General features: G+C 44.9%; 1 protein-coding gene across 6 annotated transcripts in view; it reads right to left on the bottom strand.

The window, feature by feature from the left end:
* NSD1 (nuclear receptor binding SET domain protein 1) overlaps positions 1 to 10,734 on the bottom strand; it is a 175,977-nt gene that overhangs the window by 138,085 nt on the left and 27,158 nt on the right. The gene's annotated exons all lie outside the window — the stretch shown is intronic.

A 10,734-nucleotide genomic window follows, 5' to 3' on the forward strand; every position in this document is an offset into this window, starting at 1 on the left:
CACAACTAGCAGGATGCAGAAAATGCTTTCCAAGAGTCATCGAATCCTGAGGCATAGATTTTTATACTATAGGTGTAAACATACTGGCCGGGCATGGTGGCTCATGCCTGCAATCCCAGCACTTTGGGAGGCTAAGGCAGGTGGATCACCTGAGATCAGGAGTTCGAGACTAGCCTGACCAACAAGGTGAAGCCCCGTCTCTACTAAAAATACAAAAATGAGCTGGGCATGGTGGTGGGCACCCGTAATCCCAGCTACTTGGGAGGCTGGGGCAGGAGAATCACTTGAACCCGGGGGGCAGAGGTTGCAGTGAGCCAAGATCACGCCATTGCACTCCAGCCTGGGCAACAGAGTGAGACTCTGTCTCCAAAAAAAATCAAAAACAACAAAAAAAGCAATGAACAATCCAAAAAGGAAACAGCAAAAATTCACTTAACAGGATCCAAATACATGCTCCTCAAATTACAACAGGGCTAAGTCCCAATAAACCCATCGTAAGTCAAAAATATCCTAAGTTGAAAATGCATTCAATCCTCCAGTAAACCCTACCATAGTTAAAAAATCATTAAGTAAAACTGTGGGAATTAACAACTGTTTGTACCTATGAATAAATTTAACCTAGGCTGTGAAAAGTCTTATACAGTGAAAATTACAAAACACTGTTGAAAGGAAATTAAAGACCTAAAGAAATGGGAAGACATCCCAAGCTCATTACTTAGAATTTTTAATACTGTGTTGTTAAAATGGCAATACTCCCTAAAATCATGTACAGATTCAGTAGAATCCTGATGAAAATTACAATGGCCTATTTAGAGAAATGAAAAAGCTAACCTCAAATTCATATGGAATTCTATGCATGAGGCCTTAGGTTCATTCAATACCAGACACCTCCACCAAAAAGTAAAAATCATATGCAACGGTAAGAAGCCTGAACAGCCAAAACAATACAGATGCTCCTCAACTCACAATGGGGTTACATCCTGATTAACCCATTATAAGTCAAAAATATCTTAAGTCGAACCATTGTTAAATGCAGATGCTCAACTTACTGTGAGGTTAAGTCTAGATAAGCCCACCATGAAGTTCAAAAACTCTAAGTAAAACCATCGTAAATCTGAGACCATCTGTACTGGAAAATAAAATAAGACAGAAGAACTCACAGAAGCAGAATTCAGCTACAGTAATCAAAAACTGTGTATTGGCCGGGCGCGGTGGCTCAAGCCTGTAATCCCAGCACTTTGGGAGGCCGAGATGGGCGGATCACAAGGTCAGGAGATCGAGACCATCCTGGCTAACACCATGAAACCCCGTCTCTACTAAAAAAATACCAAAAACTAGCCGGGTGAGGTGGCGGGCGCCTGTAGTCCCAGCTACTCGGGAGGCTGAGGCAGGAGAATGGTGTGAACCCGGGAGGCGGAGCTTGCAGTGAGCTGAGATCTGGCCACTGCACTCCAGCTTGGGTGACAGAGCGAAGACTCCGTCTCAAAAAAAAAAAAAACAACTGTGTATTAGTAGCCTAAGAGTAGAAATATAGACTAATGGAATAAAATTAAAACCTCGGAAATAAAGCTTCACAATATATTCAAAAAAAAATTTTTTTTTTTGAGATGGAGTTTTGCTCTTGTTGCCCAGGCTGGATGGTACAATCTTGGCTCTCCACAACCTCTGCCTCTGGGGTTCAAGTAATTCTCCTGCCTCAGCCTCCCAAGTAGCTGGGATTACAGGCACCTGCCACAATACCCGGCTAATTTTGTATTTTTAGTAGAAATGAGTTTCACTATGTTGGCCAGGCTGGTCTCAAACTCCTGACCTCAGGTGATCCCCACCTCAGCCTCCCTAAGTGCTGGGACTACAGGCGTGAGCCACCACACCCGGCCATATTATATTCAATGAATTTTTGACAAGGAGAAAACAACAGTCAATGGAAAAAGAACAGTATTTCAAAGGAATGTTAAAAAATTATAGTCTATTTTGAACGCAATGGAAAAAGAACAATAGTCTCTTCAACACATGGTACTGAGAAAACTGGATCACCTAATAAACTTTGGCCTCATTCAATATATAAAAAGTAACTCAAGGTCTGGCATAGTGGCTCACGCCTGTAATCCCAGTACTTTGGGAGGCCGAGGTGGGCCATTGACTTGAGGTCAGGTGTTCAAGACCACCCCGGCCAAAATGCTGAAACCCCGCCTCTACTAAAATTACACAAAACAATTAGCTGGGCATGGTGGCACACGACTATAATCCCAGCTACCCAGGAGGCTGAGGCAAGAGAACTGCTTGAACCTAGGAAGTAGCCATGTCAGTGAGCCGAGATGGGGCCACTACAACCTGGGTGACAGAATGAGACTCCATCTCGGGGGGGAAAAAAAAGTAACTCAAAATGTACCAATGGCCTAAATATAAGAGCTAAAACTACAAAACTTTTATAAGAAAATTTAGGGATAAGGGTTCATAACTTCAGATCTGGCAAAGGATTCATAGATTGAACAACAAAACTGAGCAAAAACAAAAAAAAAAAAGGTAAAGTTAAAATCCCCCGCCCCAAAAAACTAAAACTTTTTTTTTTTTGAGACAGCATCTCACTCTGTTACTCAGGCTGGAGTGAAGTGGTACCATTTTCGCTCACTACAGCCTCCAGTCCAATTCAAGCGATCCTCCTGTCATAGCCTCCCCAGTAGCTCAGACTACAGGTGCATGCCACCACGCCTGGCTAATTTTTGTATTTTCTATAGAGATACGGTTTTGCCATGTTGCTCAGGGTGGTCTTGAACTCCTGAGCTCAAGAGATCCATCCACCTTGGCCTCCCACACTGCTGGCATTATAGGCATGAGCTACCATGCCCAGCCCTAAAAGTAAAACTTTTTGAATCAAAGAAAATTGTCAAGAATGTATGCTGGGAGCAGTGGATCATGCCCATAATCCCACCACTTTGGGAGGCCAAAGCTAGAAGGCTAGAAGATTGCTTGAGCCCAGGCTGGGCAACATAGTGGGAGCCTATCACTGTAACAACAGCGATTTGCCAGGCATGGTGCTATACACTTATAGGCCTGGTTACTTAGGAGGCTGAGGTGGGAGGCTGCAGTAAGCTATGATCACACCATTGTACTCCAGCCTGGGCAACAGAATAAGACCTTGTCTCAAAAAGGGAAGAGAAAGAATGTGAAAGAGCCTACAGAAATACAATGGGGGAAAAAAATTTGTGAATCATATCCCTAGTTAAGGATTTAATATCCAAAATATATAAGGAATTCTTACAATTAAAAAAAAAAAAAGGCAAATAGAATTTTAAAGTAGACTAAGGAACGGGCACAGTGGCTCATTTTGGGAGACCGAGATGGGCAGATCACTTGAGCTCAGGAGTTCAAGACCAGTCTGGCGGCCGGGCGCGGTTCAAGCCTGTAATCCCAGCACTTTGGGAGGCTGAGACGGGCGGATCACGAGGTCAGGAGATCGAGACCATCCTGGCTAACACGGTGAAACCCTGTCTCTACTAAAAAAAAATACAAAAAACTAGCCAGGCGAGGTGGCGGAAGCCTGTAGTCCCAGCTACTCGGGAGGCTGAGGCAGGAGAATGGCGTGAACCCGGAAGGCAGAGCTTGCAGTGAGCTGAGTTCCGGCCACTGCACTCCAGCCTGGGCAACAGAGTGAGACTCCGTCTCAAAAAAAAAAATAGACCAGTCTGGCAAACATAGTGAAACCTTGTATCTAATAAAAATACAAAAATTAGCAGGTTGCGGTGGCGGGCGCCTGTAATCCCAGCTACAGAGGCTGAGGCAGAGGAATCACTTGAACCTGGAAGGCGGAGGCTGCAGTGAGCTGTGATCCTACCACTGCACTCCAGCCTGGGTGACAAAACAAGACCTTGTCTCAAAATAAATAGGATAAAATAAAATGGTTACAATGGTGAACTGTAACTTATTTAATTTTTAAATTTTTATATATTTTTTTATTTTTTGTACAGATGAGGTCTCCCTATGTTGACCAGGCTGGTCTCAAACTTCTGAGTTCAAGTGATCCTCCTGCCTTAGTCTCCCAAAATGCTGGAAGTACAGGTGTAAGCCAATATAATCAGCCTTAAGTTATTTAAATTTTACTTTTTTTTTTTTTTAATGAGACGGAGTTTCGCTCTTTTCACCCAGGCTTCAATGCAACGGCAGGATCTTGGCTCACTGAAACCTCCATCTCCCGGGTTCAAGCGATTGTCTTGCCTCAGCTTCCTGAGTAGCTGGGATTACAGGCGCCTGCCACCATGCCCTTGGCCTCCCAAAGTGCTGGAATTATAGGCGTGAGCCACCGTGCCCGGCCGTTTTACCTCAATTTTTAAAAAGTGGCTACCTTCCCAAGATAAAACTATTTTTTGAATGAAGCATTCATTTCCAGTACAAAAAGAACGTTTTATTACTTCATAAACTTACAACGTGATTGTTAATAAACGATTACAACTCAGAAGTCAGACAAGGAAATAAATCCTCATACTAGATAGACGTTACATTTTCCGGTCAGGTGCAGTGGCTCAAGCCACTGTGGGATCCCAGCACTTTGGGAGGCCAAGGCAAGCGATCACCTGAGGTCAGGAGTTAAAGACCAGCCTGGCCAACATGGTAAAACCCCGTCTCTACTAAAAATACAAAAATTAGCCGGGCATGGTGGCAGGTGTCTGTAATCCCAGCTACTCAGGAACTGAGGCAAGAGAATAGCATGAACCCGGGAGGCAGAGGTTGCAGTGAGCCGAAACCACACCATTGCACTCCAGCCTGGGCAACAGAGCTAGACTCCATCTCAAAGAAAAAAAAAAAAAAAAAAAAAAAAAAAGGTTACATTTTCCTGTGAAGAACAGGATGGGACAGATTTGCAGATGACACTTGCCTTTCTATTGATGTTTTTAGGCCAAATTTTTATGCAGACCAGAAATACAAGTACTCAAATTTCTACCTCTCATCAGAGCGAGACCATGTCTCACAAACAAAAAAAAATACCTCTCATTTTAACATTCCATTTACGAAAAGACAAGAATCCACTAAAAATACAGTATGTAGTTGTGTTCTTAGTACTTTGCAACAGGAGAGGTAGCCTAACAAAGTAAATGCTCTGAAAACAGATGGCCTTTAGTTGGAATACCAGCACCATCACTTGGCCAACCACTTAAATCTCTCTAAGCTTCAATTTCCTAACGTGTAACCCTGAAATAATGGCTGTGTCTAGCAACTCAGGTGGGGTTCTTTTGAGGACTAAATGAGATAATACTTATTAGGTGCTTAGTACAGATCCTGGCTGCCTGGCATGTGGCACTGAATATACTAACTAAGAAAATTATGGATAGCAGCAGATACCTACCATGTGCCATGTACAGAACTAGGAATTTATTATCAAAACACCGTATAGATTAAAAACTAAGGTTGAGAGGTTCTTTGTCTAAGGCAAGCATGGGATTCAAGTATGGTCTCAAAGGGAGGCCTGTCCAACTCCAAAGCCTACATTCTTTCTACAATCCCAAGCTACCTTTCTATTTAAGACATTTCACGGCCAGGTGCAGTGGCTCATGTCTATAATCCCAGCACTTTGGTGGGCCAAGGAGGGTGGATCCTGAGGTCAGGAGTTCGAGACCAGCCTGGCCAACACAGTGAAACCCCGTCTCTACTAAAAATACAAAAATTACTAGCCGGGCGAGGTGGCGGGCGCCTGTAGTCCCAGCTACTAGGGAGGCTGAGGCAGGAGAATGGCATAAACCCAGGAGGCGGAGCTTGCAGTGAGCTGAGATCCGGCCACTGCACTCCAGCCTGGGCGACAGAGCGAGACTCCGTCTCAAAAAAAAAAAAAAAAATACAAAAATTAGCCAAGCATGGTGATGCGTGCCTGCTGTCCCAGCTAGTCAGAAGGCTGAGGCAGCAGTATCACTTAAATCCAGTAGGTGGAGGTTGCAATGAGCCGAGACCACGCCACTGCACTCCAGAGTGGGCAACAGAATGAAACTCTGTCTCAAAAAAAAGACATTTCATTCATCTTTATCACTTTTGGCATTATTTGTCAACTGAGGGGGACATTAACTAATTGTTTCACATTTACTTTTGAAGGCCAGCAATAATCCCAGGAGCTCGAGACCAACCTGGACAACATAGGGAGACCCTGTCTCCAGAAAAAAATTTTTTAAAATTAGCCGGGTATGGCTGAGCATAGTGGCTCATGCCTGTAATCCCAGCATATTGAGAGGGCGAGGTAGGTAGATCACTTCAGCTCATGAATTCTAGACCAGCCTGGGCAAACATGGCAAAACCCTATCTCTAAAAAACTCAAAAAAACAGGCGAGGTAGCGCCTGTGCCAGCTACTCAGGAGGCTGAAATGGGAGGACTGCTTGAGCCCAGGAGGCAGTAAGCTGAGATTGCACCACTGCAGTCCAGCCTGCACAACAGAGTAAGACCCAGCCTCAAAAAAGCTATAATGGGCAAGGTAAGGTGACTCGTGCCTGTAATCCCAGCACTTTGGGAGGCCAAGGCTGGCAGATCGCTTGAGCTCAGAAGTTTGAGACCAGCCTGGCCAACAGAGTGAAACCCTGCCTCTACTAAATACAAAAATTAGCCAGGCATGGTGACACACGGCTGTGGTTCCAGCTACTTAGGAGGCAGAGGTGAGAGGATCGCTTGAATCTGGGATGCGGAGGTTGCAGTGAGCCAAGATCCTGCCACTGAACTCCAGTCTGGGTGACGGAGTGAGACCCCCCCATCTCAAAAAAACAAACAAACAATAAAACTATAATGACTTCCAGCCTGGTTAATTTTAACAAATTCCCAGTAAAAATTTGGAAAGACCCGATGACATTTTTCAACTAGATTTTTTTTTTTTTTAATTTAAGACCGAGTCTCACTCTCTTGCCCAACCTGGCGCGTAGTGTCATGATCTCAGCTCACTGCAACCTCCGCCTCCCAGGCTGAAGCAATTCTCATGCCTCAGCCTCCCAAGTAGCTGGGACTACAGCCATGAGCCACCACGTCCGGCTAATTTTTGTGTTTTTAGTACAGATTAGGGTTCCTCATGTTGGCCAGGCTAGTCTCGAACTCTGGACCTCAAGTGATCTGCCCACCTCAGCCTCCCAAAGTGCTGAAATTCCAGGAGTGAGCCACAGCGCCCAGCCTCAATTAGATTTAATCTGTGCTTTTTCCCACTGAGTAGCAGTCAAAATTAAGAAACAGAAACAAGTGCCTGGAACAGTGGCTCACACCTGTCAATCTTAGCATGTTGGCAGGTTAAGGCGGGTGGATCTGTTGAAACCAAGAATTCGAGACTAACCTGGCTGGCCAACATGGTGAAACCCCATCTCTACTAAAAATACAAATATTAGCCAGGCGTGGAGGAAGTTAGATAATCACTTGAACCCGGGAGGCAGAGGTTGCAAGTGTGCCAAGATTGTGCCACAGCACTCCAGGCTGGACTCTATCTAAGAAAGAGAAGCAAGCAAGCAAGCAAAGAAAAGAAAAGAAAAGAAAAGAAAAGAAAAGAAAAGAAGGAAGGAAGGAAGGAAAGAAAGAAAGAAACAGAAAACAGGTTCATAGACACAAAACCCAATGTTCACAGGAAAAATTCAGGTAGAAAAATATATAATTTCAATCGTTGGCACAAAAAATAGAGGCCTAGATGGAAAGATTGCTTGAGCCCAGGAGTTTGAGACCCAGCCTGGGCAAAATAGTGAGACCCTACCTCTATTCAGAAAAAAATATTAATTAAAAAAAAAATAGGAGAATATAGGGAAAGATCTATCTATATCTTGCCTACCCCTCCAATGTTATCCCTTCCTCCCCCACCCTCCCAGCCTAATCATGCCACACTAATTTTTTTTTTTGAGACAGCATCTCACTCTGTCACGCAGTCTGGAGTGCATAATCATAGCTCACTGCAGCCTGGAACTCCTGAGCCACTCCACCCAGCTAATTTATTTTTTGTAGAGGCCAGATCTCCACATGTTCGCCAGGCTTATCTCAAACTACTGGACTCTAGCCTCCCACCTCAGTCTCCTAAAGTGCTGGGATTACAGGCATCAGCACCACGCCTGGCCCATACTCAACTTTTTATTCTCCCAAAGCAGCAGCTATTTCAGTCCTTATAATCCTAGATCATGCTCCTCTCAACGAAGCACATCTTACCCTGCCTCAGGGACAATGATATTCCTATCTTACCAGTGCCTGGGACATAGTGGGCAACTCAAAAAAACAACTGAGTGACAAATAAATAAATGAAAGTACTGTCCCAGTTAACGTTAGCAATTTTCAAAACACAAAATTACAAAAAAAAGTCCTTGATAAACTCTCTTTTAATTGAGAACTTAAAAAGTAATTGCAGGCCAGGCACAGTGGCTCACGCCTGTAATTCCAACACTTTGGGAGGTTAAGGAAGGCAGGTCACTTGAAGTCAGGAGATCGAGACCAGCCTGGCCAACATGGTGAAAGCCCGTTACTACTAAAAATACAAAAAAATCAGCCGGGCGTGGTGGCACGTGCCTGTAATCCCAGCTACTCAAGAGGCTGACGCAGGAGAGTGTCTTAAACCTGGGAGGTAGAGGCTGCAGCGAGCCTAGAACGTGGATTCCAGTCTGTATGACAGAGTGAGACTCTGTCTCAAAAACAAAAAAGCAAAAAAAAAGAAAAATTAAAAGAAAAAAATCACATAAAGGCCGGGCGCGGTGGCTCAAGCCTGTAATCCCAGCACTTTGGGAGGCCGAGACGGGCGGATCACGAGGTCAGGAGATCGAGACCATCCTGGCTAACATGGTGAAACCTCGTCTCTACTAAAAAACACAAAAAACTAGCCGGGCGAGGTAGCGGCGCCTGTAGTCCCAGCTACTCGGGAGGCTGAGGCAGGAGAATGGCGTAAACTCGGGAGGCGGAGCTTGCAGTGAGCTGAGATCCGGCCACTGCACTCCAGCCGGGGTGGCAGAGCAAGACTCCGTTTCAAAAAAAAAAAAAAGAAAAAAATCACATAAAAAATGAAGTAAAGCTCATTCAAGGGTAATCTTGAAGACAGTATTACCCTGATACCAACACCAGACAAAGACATCACAAGAAAACTGTAGACTTAGCCAGGTGCAGTGGCTCATGCTTGTAATCCCAACACTTGGGAAGGTGGAGGTGGGCACATCACCTGAGGTCAGGAGTTTGAGATCAACCTGGCCAACATGGTGAAACTCCATCGCTACAAAAATACAAAAATATTATTCAGGCACGGTGGTGCACGCTTGTGGTCCCAGGTACTCAGGAAGCTGAGGCAGAAGAATCGCTTGAGCCAGGAGGCAGAGGTTGAAGAGAGCTAAGATCACACCACTGCATTCCAGCCTGGGCCACAGAGCGAGAATCCATCAAAAAAAAAAAAAAAAATTCGACTGTGCGCAGTGGCTCACACCTATAATCCCAGCACTTTGGGAGGCTGAGGCAGGCGGATCACCTGAGGTCAGGAGTTGGAGACCAGCCTCAACATGGAGAAACCCTGTCTCTAATAAAAATACAAAATCAGTCAGGCGTGGTGGTACATGTCTGTAATCCCAGCTACTCGGGATCCCGGCTGAAGCTGAACTGCTTGAACCTGGGAGGCGGAGGTTGCAGTGAGCCGAGATTGCACCATTGCACTCCAGCCTGGGCAACAAGAGGGAAACTCCATCTCAAAAAAAAAAAAAAAAAAAATTCAGACTTAGGCCAGACTTGGTGGCTCATGTATGTAATCTCAGCACTTTGGAAAGCTTAGGTGGGCGGTTCACCTGAGGTCAAGAGTTTTGAGACCAGCCTAACCAATACAGTGAAACCCCATCTCTACTAAAAATACAAAAATTAACCAGGTGTGGTGTCACACACCTGTAATCCTAGCTACTTGGGAAGCTGAGACACCAGAATCACTTGAACCAGGGACACAGGTTACAGGGAGCTAAGATCCCGCCACTGCACTCCAGCCTGAGCAACCGAGTGAGACTTTGTCTCAAAAACAAACAAACAAAAAACAAAAGGAAAGAAAAAGAGAAAAACAACAACTGCAGACTGAATTCATCTTTCATGAATTAAGACAAAAAATCCAGGCATGGTGGCGAGCACCTGTAATCCCAGCAACTTGGGAGGCTGAGGTACAAGAATCACTTGAACCCAGGAGGTGGAGGCTGTGGAAAGGCAAGATGGCACCACTGCACTCCTGCCCGGGTGACAGAGTGAGACTCCATCTCATACATATATATACACACACGCACATACACTAAAAACTATACATAAAAAATGTTTCAAAGATATTAAAGACCAAAATATTTAGGTTGGTGCAAAATAATTCCTGTTTTTGCCATTACTTTTTTTTTTTTTTTTTGAGATGAAGTCTCACTCCATCATCTAGCCTGGAGTGCAGTGGTACAATCTTGGCTCACTGCAGCCTCAGCTTCCTGGGCTCAAGCAATGCTACCACCTCAGTCTCCCTAGTAGCTGGAATTACAGGCTAAAATTAAAAAGACAGTAACAAATGTTGATGAGAATATTAAGAATTTAGAACCCACGGCCGGATGCAGTGGTTCATGCCTGTAATCCCGGCACTTTGGGAGGCCGAGGCGGGCAAATCACCTGAGGTCAGGAATCCAAGACCAACCTGGCCAACATGGTGAAACCCTGTCGCTACCAAAAATACAAACATTAGCTGGGCATAGTGGCAGGCGCCTGTAGTCTAAGCTACTTGGGAGGCTGAGGCAGGAGAATTGCTTGAACCGAGAGGTGGAGGTTGC

Source organism: Piliocolobus tephrosceles, chromosome 4 (assembly GCF_002776525.5).
Source record: "Piliocolobus tephrosceles isolate RC106 chromosome 4, ASM277652v3, whole genome shotgun sequence".
In the NCBI taxonomy this organism is placed as follows: domain Eukaryota; kingdom Metazoa; phylum Chordata; class Mammalia; order Primates; family Cercopithecidae; genus Piliocolobus; species Piliocolobus tephrosceles.